We start from the raw sequence: 13533 nt of genomic DNA, 5'->3' as shown, positions 1-13533 counted from the left end.
ATAATTTTCATTTGGTGATGCTTTTATTTAAACCCGATTATTTTTAATACTGTCACGGAACCTTAATAAGATTAATGTCCGTGTCAAATGACGGTTAAAAAACAATAATTAACAACGTAAAAAATAAGTAAATAAGCCTCTATTTCAGTGAGTCATCTAAGACTAATGTGTAAATATTATTGTTAAAGCAGACCTATTCTGCAAAATTGACTTTTCAGAGCTTTTAACCATGTTATAGTTTTTTCCCCTTCTCATTTATCCTCTCAAAGTTGTTTTTGGAGTGATTCCTGCATGTTTGAGCAATCTTTAATCACTTGTTTCATTTATTAAGTCGTTTTAGATGAATATTGTGATTTAAAACGTGCAAAGTAGAACATAATGAGCCACGGGTGTCATAGATTATAACTACAGCAGGCCTAAGAACAATGTATGTTCTTTAAAAGTTGAAATTTGAGAGATTTAAATACATAATGATTATTTACATTATTCGTGTGAGCTACATTTTCTGTTTTCAGTTTGCTCACAGCCTCCCTCCCCTCCTCCTTTAAGTATCTTTGGACATAAAAACGACATGTCAAGTGCACACGCTACAGCCCGTATCTGGGCCCAAACCAGGTCCAGGTGCGGTCGGGACTCTGGGAGAGATTACAAACATGTGTGAGCGGTGCGTGTCCTCATCATTCAGAGCCCCGTGTGACAGTAAAAGGCTGTTTAAAAAAGGGGAAAACCCACTCAAAAGTAACTCTGGCTTAGTTTGGGTTTGTTGTGCTGCCAGGACCCTGATAGATGGGTCTCTGAGGCAGGACCAAGTCTGAGTCCTGGTCTAGTCCTGGTCGGGTTCCTCTCGCTGTGAGGTCAAAACCGTGCCGGCTGTAGCAACATGAGGGATTATATTCAAACATTTTTAAATACTAACTTTATATGATCTGTTCTTTGGTTACTCCCTTTTTGTGGGGGGTCAGGGTTTTATTACGCTGGATGCCCTTCCTATTTACCAAGTATAAAAGTGCACTATATAACTTTTCTGGAAGGGAATAGCCACTTATGTCTCCATGGAGATCTTGTTACTTTGTCTGGAATGTTCCACAGTATCACAGTTATTCAGTTATTTTTATTGCTAAAAATACCTTGAAAAACATGCACCCCATCTGTGAGCAGCCATAAATCTGCTTGTCTCCATGGTATAGATAAGTTTAATGCCATACTGTGGGATATTCCAGGCAAAGCAATAAATTATCCATGGAGAAAAGCAGGTGGTGGGCTGTTCATCAAAAAAGTTACAGTACCTCTTAAAATTTTGGGTGGCATATTGAGTTTGTCTGTGACCATGGTTAAAGGTAACCAGGTTGGTGCCACCTAGTGCCTCCGCTCAATTTCATTTTGCTCCAGCAACTAGGTCAGGAATCGGAATACACTAGACGGTTTGCAAGAACCCTGGAAGTTGTAGACCGCTCACCGACCAATCAGTGAAGAGCTGTGAAACCATGACGTCAAACTCAAGCGCCTGTCTAGGTCCCTTTTGTGGTACAACATAACACTAAACAAAGCGCTCGAAATGGATGTAGACGAAGCCATACATTCTGTATTGGCAACAATTCCTGAGATCGAGGATTTAAAGCTGGGATAAATAGAATGTTTGGTGAATTTTATCAAGGGAAAAGACATTATTACCCTTCTTCCTACGTGATTTGGCGCATTACATACGTCACGACCAAATAGCAGCAATTGGTTAAATAAAAAAGTACCCACCTACCGTCAAGCGAACAAATCCTAATGCTGCGAGGTCAGACGTTTCAAAACAAAGTGAAACCAGTTGATGAATCAGGCTAGGTTAAAGGTGCACTCTGTAACCTTTTGGTTGGGGTCCATCACCTGCTTGTTTCAGTGGACATATCATTGCTTTGCCTGGAAAGTTCCACAGTATGACATTAAACACATCTACTGTACATTTATTCAATTACAGGTGGTCTTATAGCTCAAAAATACCAACAAAACCAGGCATTCTGGCTGACCGAGGTTGCCTTTCCACAGATCTGACCTGAAACTTGGTCTGGTTTGGTCTCCATGAAGATAGAAAGGTTTAACACCATACTGTGAAACATTCCAGACAAACGGCATGTTAATAGGGATGTTCCTGCTCCCTCGGGCTCTCTCTTCCACACGTTCTGTAAACAAAGACTCTCTAATCTCACCTTTCACCTCGGTCAGCATTAAACTTTTCTATTTTGAATTTATTTAATTACAGGATTTATTTAATTACAGGTGTTTTAAATGCCAAAAAATACATTGAATAACATGCATCCTTCCAGAAAGTGGGCTCACCTCTCCACACATCTAACTTGTAAACATTCCATAAAGACAAGCATGTGGCGAACTCACCAGAAAATCTACACAGTGCATCTTTAAAGTTTGTCGTAGTCATAGTTTCATTACTACAGCACCTGCACAATCCTATCCATATGTAGCCTGGGCTTTTACTGTCTATAAACGTGTCCATTATGAGGTATTGTGACTGGTATAAAATGTGAATCCATCTGTATTTTTATGACTTTTTAGCCTGAAGCGAGAAAGAGCCAAGAGATAGAGAAAAAAAGATGTAAGGATTCAGTATTTTTTCTTTTAAAGTTATTTAAACAATATGCTTCAAATTCCTCTTTGCAAAGAGATAAGAACAGTCATGTGCAGTGGTGTAGTGGGGATTTTATAAGTGGGGGTACGTGATTCGTGACATAGTCGATGACGCCCTCCCCTCCCTCATCCACCTCCAAAAGCTTGACAGATAAAATACAAAATCACTTTCAGTACAAACATAAAGGTGCCAGTGTAGTAAAAATCTGTAATATTTGATGTTTTTTTACTCAAAATGATGCGGAATGGTACCACGCCCACTACACCCCTGGTCATGTGAGCGACTGTGAATATCTGCAGTCTCTAAATTCACCACTAGAGTCTGCCAAAGGAACAAACACAATAAATAAATGAAAAATTGCCAACATGTTATTAATTATGTGAAAAATAACACAAAATAAATCCAAAAATCTATGATATTATGGTTCCAAAATATCTGTTAAGTAAATACAACAATATAGGAACAAATAATAGCAAAAAAAAAAAAAAGTGTCTTCACCTGTACACTGTATGATAATCAAGATGTTATGGATAAAATTTTAGAATTTAGAGGCAACTTTAATATATATTTAGGTTACTCTAAAATGTAGGTAGTGTTTTATTATATATATATATATATATATATATATATATATATATATATATATATATATATATATATATATAATATATATATTATATATATATATATATATTTTTTTTTTTATTTTTTTTATTATTTATTTATTATTTATTTCTTTTTATAAAACATAACCCAATTTTATTTATTTATTTATGTTTATTTTACATTTAGGCTATTTTTCAGGCATTCATTGTTATAATTCAAAATCTAGCAACATCAGTTCTAGTATTTAAAGATGTACTGCATAACATTTTTAGTGGAAGGTCCATCTCCTAGAATGTTGCACAGTATAGATTAAACCTATCTATCACAAGCAGGTTACAGCACTACGCATTACAGTTCAGATCTGTGGACAGTCACCCCTATTCATAGAAGGAATTATTGTATTTTTGAGCAATAGAAACACCTCTAATGAATAAATGCTAAATGAAAATATTTAAAATGAGCAAAACATCTCCATGGAGACAAGCAGGTGACGGACCCTCCACCAGAAAGGTTGTGCAGTGCACCTTTACTGTCTGTAAGTTGTGTCCACACTCTCCTCACTTTAGTCCAAATGTAAAAGGTCTTGACCCCGTAAACCCGCGCTGGTATCCTGTCTCTTGTATGTCCTCATGTGACACAGACAATGGTGGGACGGGTCAATATTATCACAGGTACGTCGCTCTGTTTGTCTCTACACAGTCTTCATGTGTGTTTGTTAGTTTAGTCTGTTTTCATTGTCTCTAACACTGTGGACTTTTCATGGACTACTTTGATTTTCTTGTCTGGCCAAACCACACACTTTGACAGTTCTTTATAGAGTCATGGGTCAGGTACAATGACTATATAAAGAAGTAGACTAAAACAGGGCTTACACTGTGTGATTTTTGGCCCTTTTTCAGCAGTTTTTTGGGATCGGGCTGATTTTTAGCAATGAATACATCACGACTAGGGCTAGGTATCATTAAGAAGCTGCCGATACAAAACATACCTTGATACATAGGCCACAATACGATACATATCTCGATACAGTGGACTTTCAATTCAGTATGATATATTTCAAATTCGATTTGATACGCCCACGATATCGATACTGTATCATCACATTAAATGATATAGTATATTGACATTCCTACTCACGACCAGATCGGCAATCGTAGGTCACAAGAATATCAAACCTGTTTGAAATCCAGCCGCCTCTCGTGAGGGTTTTACACTGTTCAAGTAGTTTGTATAGTGTGCATGAATCGTGAGCTGTGAACTTTTAAACCTGTGATTTGGTCAAACAGTTTGAGCTGGGGCTGAGGGAAAAGATCAAAAATATTGCACAGTGTAGGTCCGGCATAAGTGAGTGTGACGGCAGCCATAGTGTTCGACTCCAGTCAAATGAAGCTCAACAAAGCTAGCAGTTATTGGTTTGCATTTGTAGCCGAATTACATATTAGGAAAAGCAACTGATTTAAGGACAAAACAGCGAAATAAAAGCAGTAACATTTTAAGACCAAATTGACAAGGCTGGATCCTGTCCCAGGTTTCCATTGGGTGTGATTGACAGGTGGAGTAGCCAATCAGAAAAACACATGGTCTGTTCTCGTCAATAAACGTGCAACTTACAAGTAAAAAAACAACATCAACATGACTAACTTCAATATGTAAAGCACTAAACTCTTAAATCTACTGGGGAAAGACAATTTTACTTTATTAAAGGTTCTATATTACACAAGATGGACTCTTGTGAGCTTTAAGTCTGTGACAAAGTGGGCCTTTGTCCTATTTTAAATTAACATTAGTTTATGTTAAACATTTGGATTTTGAAAGGGGACTTAATCCCAGGAAAAGAAATCCTCGCTTTGCTTTGAAAGTTACCTGGAAAGTCACCTGGGGAAGGTACTTCCTGCAGGGCGGGGTATAAAGCAAAGCAGGTTTTGGCAATTAGTGGAGAGACTTCTCTGCAGATTGTTTTGTGCTTTTAATTTGAGTTACTTATTTTCTGTTTATTTGTACTTTTGTTTGTGTTAATTCCAGAAGTCTGTTTTAAAATAAATGTTGTCTGGTTAAAGAATTTTTTTTGTTGCCGTCTGCCTCCTACTTTGACCACGTCCGGTCAGCTTCCCCACAAAGTCATGTTAGAATATTGTTACCTCATCAAAAACATACCCATTTTATTTCACTCACACATGTTTGATAAACTATTTATTATTAGTCTATCTACATCTCCAAACCTCAAAATGCACTGTTCCACTTTGTGATGTCATTAAGTAGTAGGTTTCAAGATAACGGCTACATTTTTACCTTTTGCTCATTACAGATTGACAATTCCAGAGTTGAAATTATCCAAATGATTCAAGTGAAGGTGTATAAAAACACACTTTCTGCATTACCACATGACATCACAAGGTGGAACTGTGTGGTTTTTTTTTCAGTTTGAGAGAAGAAGTCAGCCTAAATATACATTGTTTCTTTGTTAAACATGTGTGAATGAAACAAAACAAAACTCCACGTATGTTTTTAACAAGAAAACAACATTATAACACAGATTAGAAAATTGCGTAATATGGGCCCTTTAAAAAAATCTCGTACTTCCTCTTTAAAGACTATTTATTTTCATTTATTATTTGTAATCAGGTCGAACACATTGCATTAACAGAGTGATTATTTGTGAGTCTTTTGTGTTGTAATAAGTGACAGTAAAAATCTCGAGATCTTGTTTTTCTGTGAAGTTGAATGCTCCACATATGTTCACACAATGACATCCAGAAGGCTCTCTAATCACGACTCAAATATTTACTTAAAAGTGAGCCAGAGTTTTTTGAGCCTGACTTGGAAGAACAGTAAAGTGAGTGTGGAAGTAGTAATGGTCTTCACACTGATGAAATGCAATGGTCCGAAAGGCTCTGGAGATTTAAGAGATTATAAAGACCCAAGCAAGATCAGATGGGATACAAGTTCTGGGTGAAATGCAGTATTGTCCAGTGGTTTTCAGTGTTTTTGTTTATAGACTTTTGTTTTGGGGCAGGTTAAAGGTGCACTATGTAACTTTTCGGGTTGGGGCTCTGTCTAGGGCTAGTTTGTATGGATGTCATTATATACCTTACATTTATTAAGTTACAGGTGGTTTTAGAGCTCAAAAATACCTAGAAAAACAGGCATTCTGACTGTGAACCAGGTCGACTCTCCACAGATTTGACCTCCATGAGTCTCCGTGAAGAAAATCATTTCACGGAGCCTCCACCAGAAAAGTTGCACAATGCACCTTTAAGGTTTGATTTAGTATAATTTGGACATTTTCTGTATTAAAACGAGTAATAAAGATCATTGGTTACAGATGCGCTGTATAATTTTTTATAACTTTTCTTTTGTCTTCTTGGAATTGTTAAAGGGCCATATTACACAATTTTCTGATCTATATTATAATGTTGGTTCCTCATCACAAACAGACCTGGAGTTGTGTTTTGTTTCCCTCACAGATGTTTAACACACAAACTCATATTGCATATTTAGGCTGAGTTCTTCTCTCAATCTGAAAGCACTCTAGTGGGTTTTTAAACACCATACACCTTCACTAAAATCATTTGGATGATTTTAGCTCTATGATTGCCAATCTCTACTAGATAGTTGGTTAGGGATGTAACAATAACTGAAATATAGTGATATCGTATCATCAAAGTTCTCACAATAATATTATGGACCATCACAATATATCGAATTACAAGTGTCTTTGCTTAAATTAAGATTTATGGTGCAGCACTAGCTAAAAAAGGACAGAGGGAACTACATAGACCATGATCCTTTGCTCCATTTCAGTGTAGACTACAAGAAAAAATAACAGTTAACAGACTTTTAAGTCTTAGTTGTTTGAATTAAGTCTTGTCGAGGCATTTTAAGAGGAAAAAATAGCACATTAACAGTTTTGTTCGCCTCCACAAAATATCGCAATAAATATCGTACTGAGATGTATATTGTGAAATATCTTACAGAGAGATTTGGATATTGTTACGTCCCTTATCATGAGCTTTCCCATGATATCGCAATAAATATTGTACTGTGCGGTTCATACCGTGACGATATTGTATTGTGAGATTTGGATATTGTTACACCTCTATAGCTGGTAGGACAAGGTGGAAGAGAGCATTTTAAGTTTTGGAGATGTAGACAGACTATTAATAAAGGATTATTCAAATGTGTGAATGAAACATGGCACAGTGGCTGAGTGGCTCACAGCAAGAAGGTTCCCTGTGTGGAGTTTGCATGTTTCTCTCCGTGTCTGGGTTTGGTTTTCCTTCAGGCACTCTGGTTTCAGCCATCAACCCAAAAACATGCGCCTTAGGTAAAATCCTTCGGCTACGGCAGTCCTGACCAAGCCTAGAAACAAAATCACGGAGATGGGTCTCCAGGTGCCCCATGTGCTGCCCACTGCTCCTGAAAGAATGAGTGAAATGGAGAGGACAACTTCCCATAGAGTATACCAAAAACCAAAAACCTCCATGTATGTTTTTGAGGAGGTAACAACATTATAACATGGGTTAAAGCTCTCAAGAGTGTAATTGTGGACCTTTAAGTTTTTGTCTGGAATGCCACATTATGACTCTCTAGAGACGAGCAGATGTTACAGCTAAAACCATCAGGAACATCTTTAAATTTAATGCCATACTATGGAACACTCTGAGCAAAGACATCTCCATGAAGACAAACAGGTGATGGTTAAGTCAATGTAAGTTATAACTAGATCAAATCTTTACTAATATTGCCTATAGAATAAATAAATATAATTAGATTTGATTTATTTTTGAGTTAATTGTTAATTGTCTGTTGCAATTAATCCAGGGGTGTCCAAACTTTTTTAATTAAGGGCTACATATCTAAACACAGATGAAGCACAGGACTGATCGAGTTCCATAGGCTGGTGCTTAATACAGTGAATAATTGAAATATGTGCGTGTTTAACACCTTAGAATGAGCCATCAGTCCTTTATTCATGCTTTATTCATGCATTCATCCTCTAGCTTGATTCATCAGCCGGTTTCACTTTGTAGAAACCACCTGACCTCGCAGTGTCAGAATTAGTTCGCTCGACGGTAGGCAGGTACTTTTATCATTTAACCAATCGCTGCTATTTGGTCGTGACGTATGTAATGCACCACTAACGGGGCTAACTGGTATATTAAGCTTTTCCCAAATCCTGTAGGAAGAAGGACAATAACTTCTTTCCCCTTGATGAAATTCACCAAACATTCTCTTTTTTCCAGCTTTAAATCCTCGATCTTGGGAATTGTTGACAACACAGAATGTGTGGCTCTTTGCTGATTGACTGGTTCTCGAACTTGCACTTCTTTTTTGTGAATCGTCTAGTGTATTTTAATTCCTGACTCTGGAGAGAAATGAAATTGAGCGGAGACACTAGGTGGCGCCAGCCTGGCTAAAGATCCTCAAAACCACACACTAAATATTAAATATTGGCTTTATCAATGTAGATTTTCAAAAAAACTTGCAATGAAAAGTTCAGTTTTCATTGATGCACAGTAATTTGGGCCAAGAAAAAAATTGTCTGAGGGACGCATTTGAACATGCCATAGTTTGGACATTCCTGAATTAATTGAATTAATCCCTTTATTTGATTTATAGGGAAATTACAAGTAAAAAAGTGGTTTTATTTTAACATGGGTAGATAGACGGACCGAACCGCACAGAGACACATAGAAGGCTTTTTATGTTGTTTCTGTTTGTTTCTATGGTAGAATATAAATTAGCCTTGTAGTCACAGGGCCTTTCCATTCTCAGACATAATTAAATTGTGGAATAGGAATGTGCTCTATTCACTCTGATTTAAACAGTATTCACACATGTTTACCAATCAGCCTCACCAGGAATTTGTCACCGGAAGACCAGGATTTTCATTTGACTGCTCCCTCTTTGGATTTACACTCTCTCTTTGTTACTCCCTGTAAATATTTCCTTCGTCTCACTTTAAATCTGCCAAGAGACTGTCCCATTCGACTACGCCCCCCGCTCCCCTATACCCTCCCTGCATTCCTGCCTATTCACTCCTCACCAGGGCATCTGCTTTAAAACCCCGCCTCTTTTTTATATCTCGCCTTCTTGTTGTTCTTCCCCGGCATTCCTCTCGGGGGGCTTTGATTGCGGGACGTAGTTTAATGTCCACAGTTACAGAAGACAATGGGGTACTTGAACTTTGACCCCGCAGAGGAAAAGGCCAGGGTTAATCTTATGTCTCGATCCTCCAAAAGCCATTGTGCTGAGACCTGGTGGTGCTGGCTCCGCCCACTGCCCCCCAACCGCCCACCCACAGTAAGATGGCCGCCCTCCTAACTCTTGTCTGGTGACCCCCGGTTCACCCCAAGTCAACCACAGGGACCCTTTCTTATCACTTTACGCACACACACTAACACAGGGGACGTTTAGGGTCCCATTAGCTACGAAGGGGATGGGTACAGCTGTTTAACTTCATGTAACTGCTTCAAGATACATGCATTTATCCAGGGAGTTAAGAATGATGAGAAATTCGGGCAGTTGCCATAGTGATTGACAATTTAAATTGCCCACGCTACGCTATTTTCTGATCTATACGTTGTTGTAATGTTGTTTTCTCATCACAAACAGACCCAAAATAGTTGTGTTTTGTTTCATTCACACAAATTTAGGCTGAGTTCTGTTCTCAAATGGTAAATACTCTGTTCCACCTTGTGATGTCATAATACAGGAAGTGCTCCACTGTGTTTCTAAACTCCACACACTTTCACTAGATTTATTTGGATAATTTCAGTCCTGAAACTGCCGATCTCTACTGAGCAAAAGGTAAAAGGTAGCTGCTAATTTAAAAACCACGTCATGACATCATAAAGTGGAACAGAGCATTTGGAGCTTTGGAGATGTAGACAGATTAATAATTCAGGGTTTCACACAAACATGAATGAAACAAAACACAACTCCAGGTATGTTTTTGAAGAGGTATTATACTGGGTTTTGTTTCATTCACACATGTTGAATTATTATTATTAGTTTGTCCAAAGCTTAAAATGCTCTGACCACCTTGTGATGTCATGAAAAGTTAATTTTCAAGTTAACACTTACCAACTACCCAGTAGAGATTGGCAATTCCAGATCTGAAATCATCCAAATTATTATGGTTATTATTACACCATACACATAATATGTGTATGGTGTTTAAAAAACCCAGTAGAGAGAGCACCCAGTAGAGTGCTCAATTTGAGAGAAGAACACAGCCTAAATATCCAGGATTTGTGTATTTAGCATCTGTAAACGAAATTCGGGCAGTTGCCATAGTGATTAACAATTTAAAGTGCCACTATTATTACATTATTTTCTGATTTATATGTTGTTAAAATGTTGTTTTCTCATCACAAACATACCCGGAGTAGTTGTGTTTCGTTTCATTCACACATGTTCAATGCACAAACCCTGCATATTTAGGAGTTCTTTTATCAATCGGAAAATATTCTATTCCACCTTGTGATGTCATGTGGTAATACAGGAAGTGCTCCACTGTATTTTTAAATGCCATAGAGCTTCACTAAAATCATTTGGATCTGAATGTGTCAAAAATCAAAGAAATTATAGTTGACTTCAGGAAATAAAATTCAGCTCATGAGGTCAGTGTCACAAATGGAGGAAATGTGGACATTGTGGACTCCTACAACTACCTAAGCACTGTATTAGATCCAGAGCTAAGGTTTGACAAAAACATGGATTCTGTTGCAAAAGGAGGTCAACAGAGAATCCATCTGCTGTGCAAACTCAACTCTTTTAATGTCTCAAAACCAATACTGTGTACTTTTTATCATTCTTTTATTGACAGCCTTTTAACCTTTTCTTTTCCCTGTTGGTTTTATGGTTTGTCAGTCAAAGACAAAAACAGCCTGAACAACATTGTAAAAAAGTGCTCAAAGATAATAGGTGTGCAGATGCCCAACCTTGACTCTTTATGGAGCAGACGGGGGCTGCAGGAGGCCAACTGTGTCATTGGCAGCTCAGATCATATTCTAAGAGAGGTTCTCCCTGATGCCCTCTGGGAGGCGCAACTTTGCCCTCAGCAGGAAAACAGATAAATTTGATAGAGCACCTGACCTGTGTGAAATGTGTGCGTGTGTTTTTTCTGCTGTAGTGCTGCAAACAGAATTGTCCCTTGGAAATAAATAAAGTGTTCTAAACTAAAACTAAACTAAACTAAACTAAACTACTGAACAAAAGGTAAAAGGCAGCTTCTATGGATGTAACAATAACCGAAATATCGTGATATCGTATCGTCAAAGTTCTCACAATAATATCATGGAACATCACAATATATCAAATTACAAGTCTTTTTGCTTAAATTAAGAGTTATGGTGCAGCAATAGCTAAAAAAGATAGACCATGACCCTTTGCTCCATTTCAGTGTAGACTAGAAAAAGAAATGACATGGCATTTTAAGAGGAAAAAATAGGATATTAACAGTTTTGTTAGCCTCCACAAAATATTGCAATAAATATCATACCGTGAGATTTATATCGTGAAAATATTGTACCGAGATTTGGATTTTGTTACATCCCTAATCGTGAGCTTTCCGATGATATCGCAATAAATATTATACCGTGAGGATCATACCGTAACGATATCGTATTGTGAGACTTGAATTTCGTTACACCTCTAGTAGCTGCTAACTTGAAAACTACGACTTCATTACATCACAAGGTGGAACAGAGCATTTAGAGACGTAGACAGATTAATAATTCAGGATTTCTCAAACATGAAAGAAACAAAACACAACTCCAGGTCTGTTTTTGAGGAGGTAACAACATTCTAACATGGCTTAAACCTCACAAGAGTAAATTTTGTGTGATATAGGAGCTTTAAGGCCCACAACCGTACACTGAAGGCTAATATATCGTGAATGGGGCGGGTAACAGAATGCCTTCACTGTCAAAGGTGAGTCAGGCCTGTTAGAAAAGTGTAACTAACCTCTTATGTAACTCTGCACTTTTGTTCAAGCTAAACGTTCAACTTCATTGGTAACAGCTGTTTCCAGTTTTAGACAGTTACAGGCAAAACCCTCACCACGCCAATTTACAGAGCCCACATTACCCTATTTTCTGGTCTATGTAATCTAATGTTGTTTCCTCCTCACAAACATACACGGACAAATACAACATTAGTCCTTCTCTCAAATAGAAAACACTCTGTAATACAGGAAGTGCACCTCTTTGTTTTTAAATTCCATTCACCTTCACTTGAATATTTGAATGATTTCAACCCTGGAATTGCAGATCTCTATTAAACAAAAGCTAAACTGCAGCTGTTAACTTACCACTTCATGACATCACAAGGTGGAAGAGAGTATTTTGAGCTTTGGAGATGTACAGACTAATAATAAAGGTTTACTCAAACACGTGTGAATGATTGAAAAAACAACTTCAGGTCTGTTTTTGAGAAGTTAACAACATTATAACATGGTTTAAAGAGACAGTCTGGAATTTTGGACATTGGGCCTCATTTCCTAGTGAGCCAGAGTGTTGGAGACATGTGGAGACACTTTTTTAAATATTCCATCCAGTCCTTGTATTTGCAGAGGTCATTGGTGCTAGACTAGTGCATGGCAACGGCCATAGTTATCCTGCCACTAAAAACAGTCTTACCCACTCCACAAAACACCCCAAGCAAAACTATTATAACACCAGACTGTCGATGTAAATGTCTGTATTGATAGAATAATTTTAGAAATGAAACCAACCTTGCATTTGAAGGATTTATGTCTGAGCAGCAGCAGCGAGTTGTACTTCCTGATAGAAAGCTTGGCAGAGGCGGACTGATATATGAGAAAATAGTCCCTCAACATGCGACGATTCATGCGATGCAAGGTTAGTTTTATTTCAAACATTATTCTATCAACACAGACAATCACATCGACAGTCTGGAGTAATAATAAATTTACTTTTGGTGTTTTGTGGTGTGACTAAATAGTAAGACTGTTTTTAGTGGCAGGATATCTATGTCCATTGACATGCACTAGCCTAGCACCAGTGACCTCTGCAAATACAAGGACTGGATGGAATATTTTAAGAAGTGTCTCCACAAGTCTCCAACACTCTGGCTCACTAGGAAATGAGGTCCTATGTCCAAAATTCCAGACTGTCCCTTTAAAGCTCACAAGTATTTAGTGTAATATAGGACCTTTAAGAGATGCTGCTTACTGTAATACTCGCCTTTAATATTACATTTAAAACGTGGTGAATTTTGGAAAAAAATTTGCACATTTTATGTATTTTAAATGTTCATATTGTGAAGATTTT

Source organism: Boleophthalmus pectinirostris, unplaced genomic scaffold, assembly GCF_026225935.1.
Source record: "Boleophthalmus pectinirostris isolate CB_2022bp ecotype Guang Dong unplaced genomic scaffold, ASM2622593v1 HiC_scaffold_21, whole genome shotgun sequence".
Taxonomy (NCBI): Eukaryota; Metazoa; Chordata; class Actinopteri; order Gobiiformes; family Gobiidae; genus Boleophthalmus; species Boleophthalmus pectinirostris.
Note: the sequence above shows the minus strand (reverse complement) of the source record.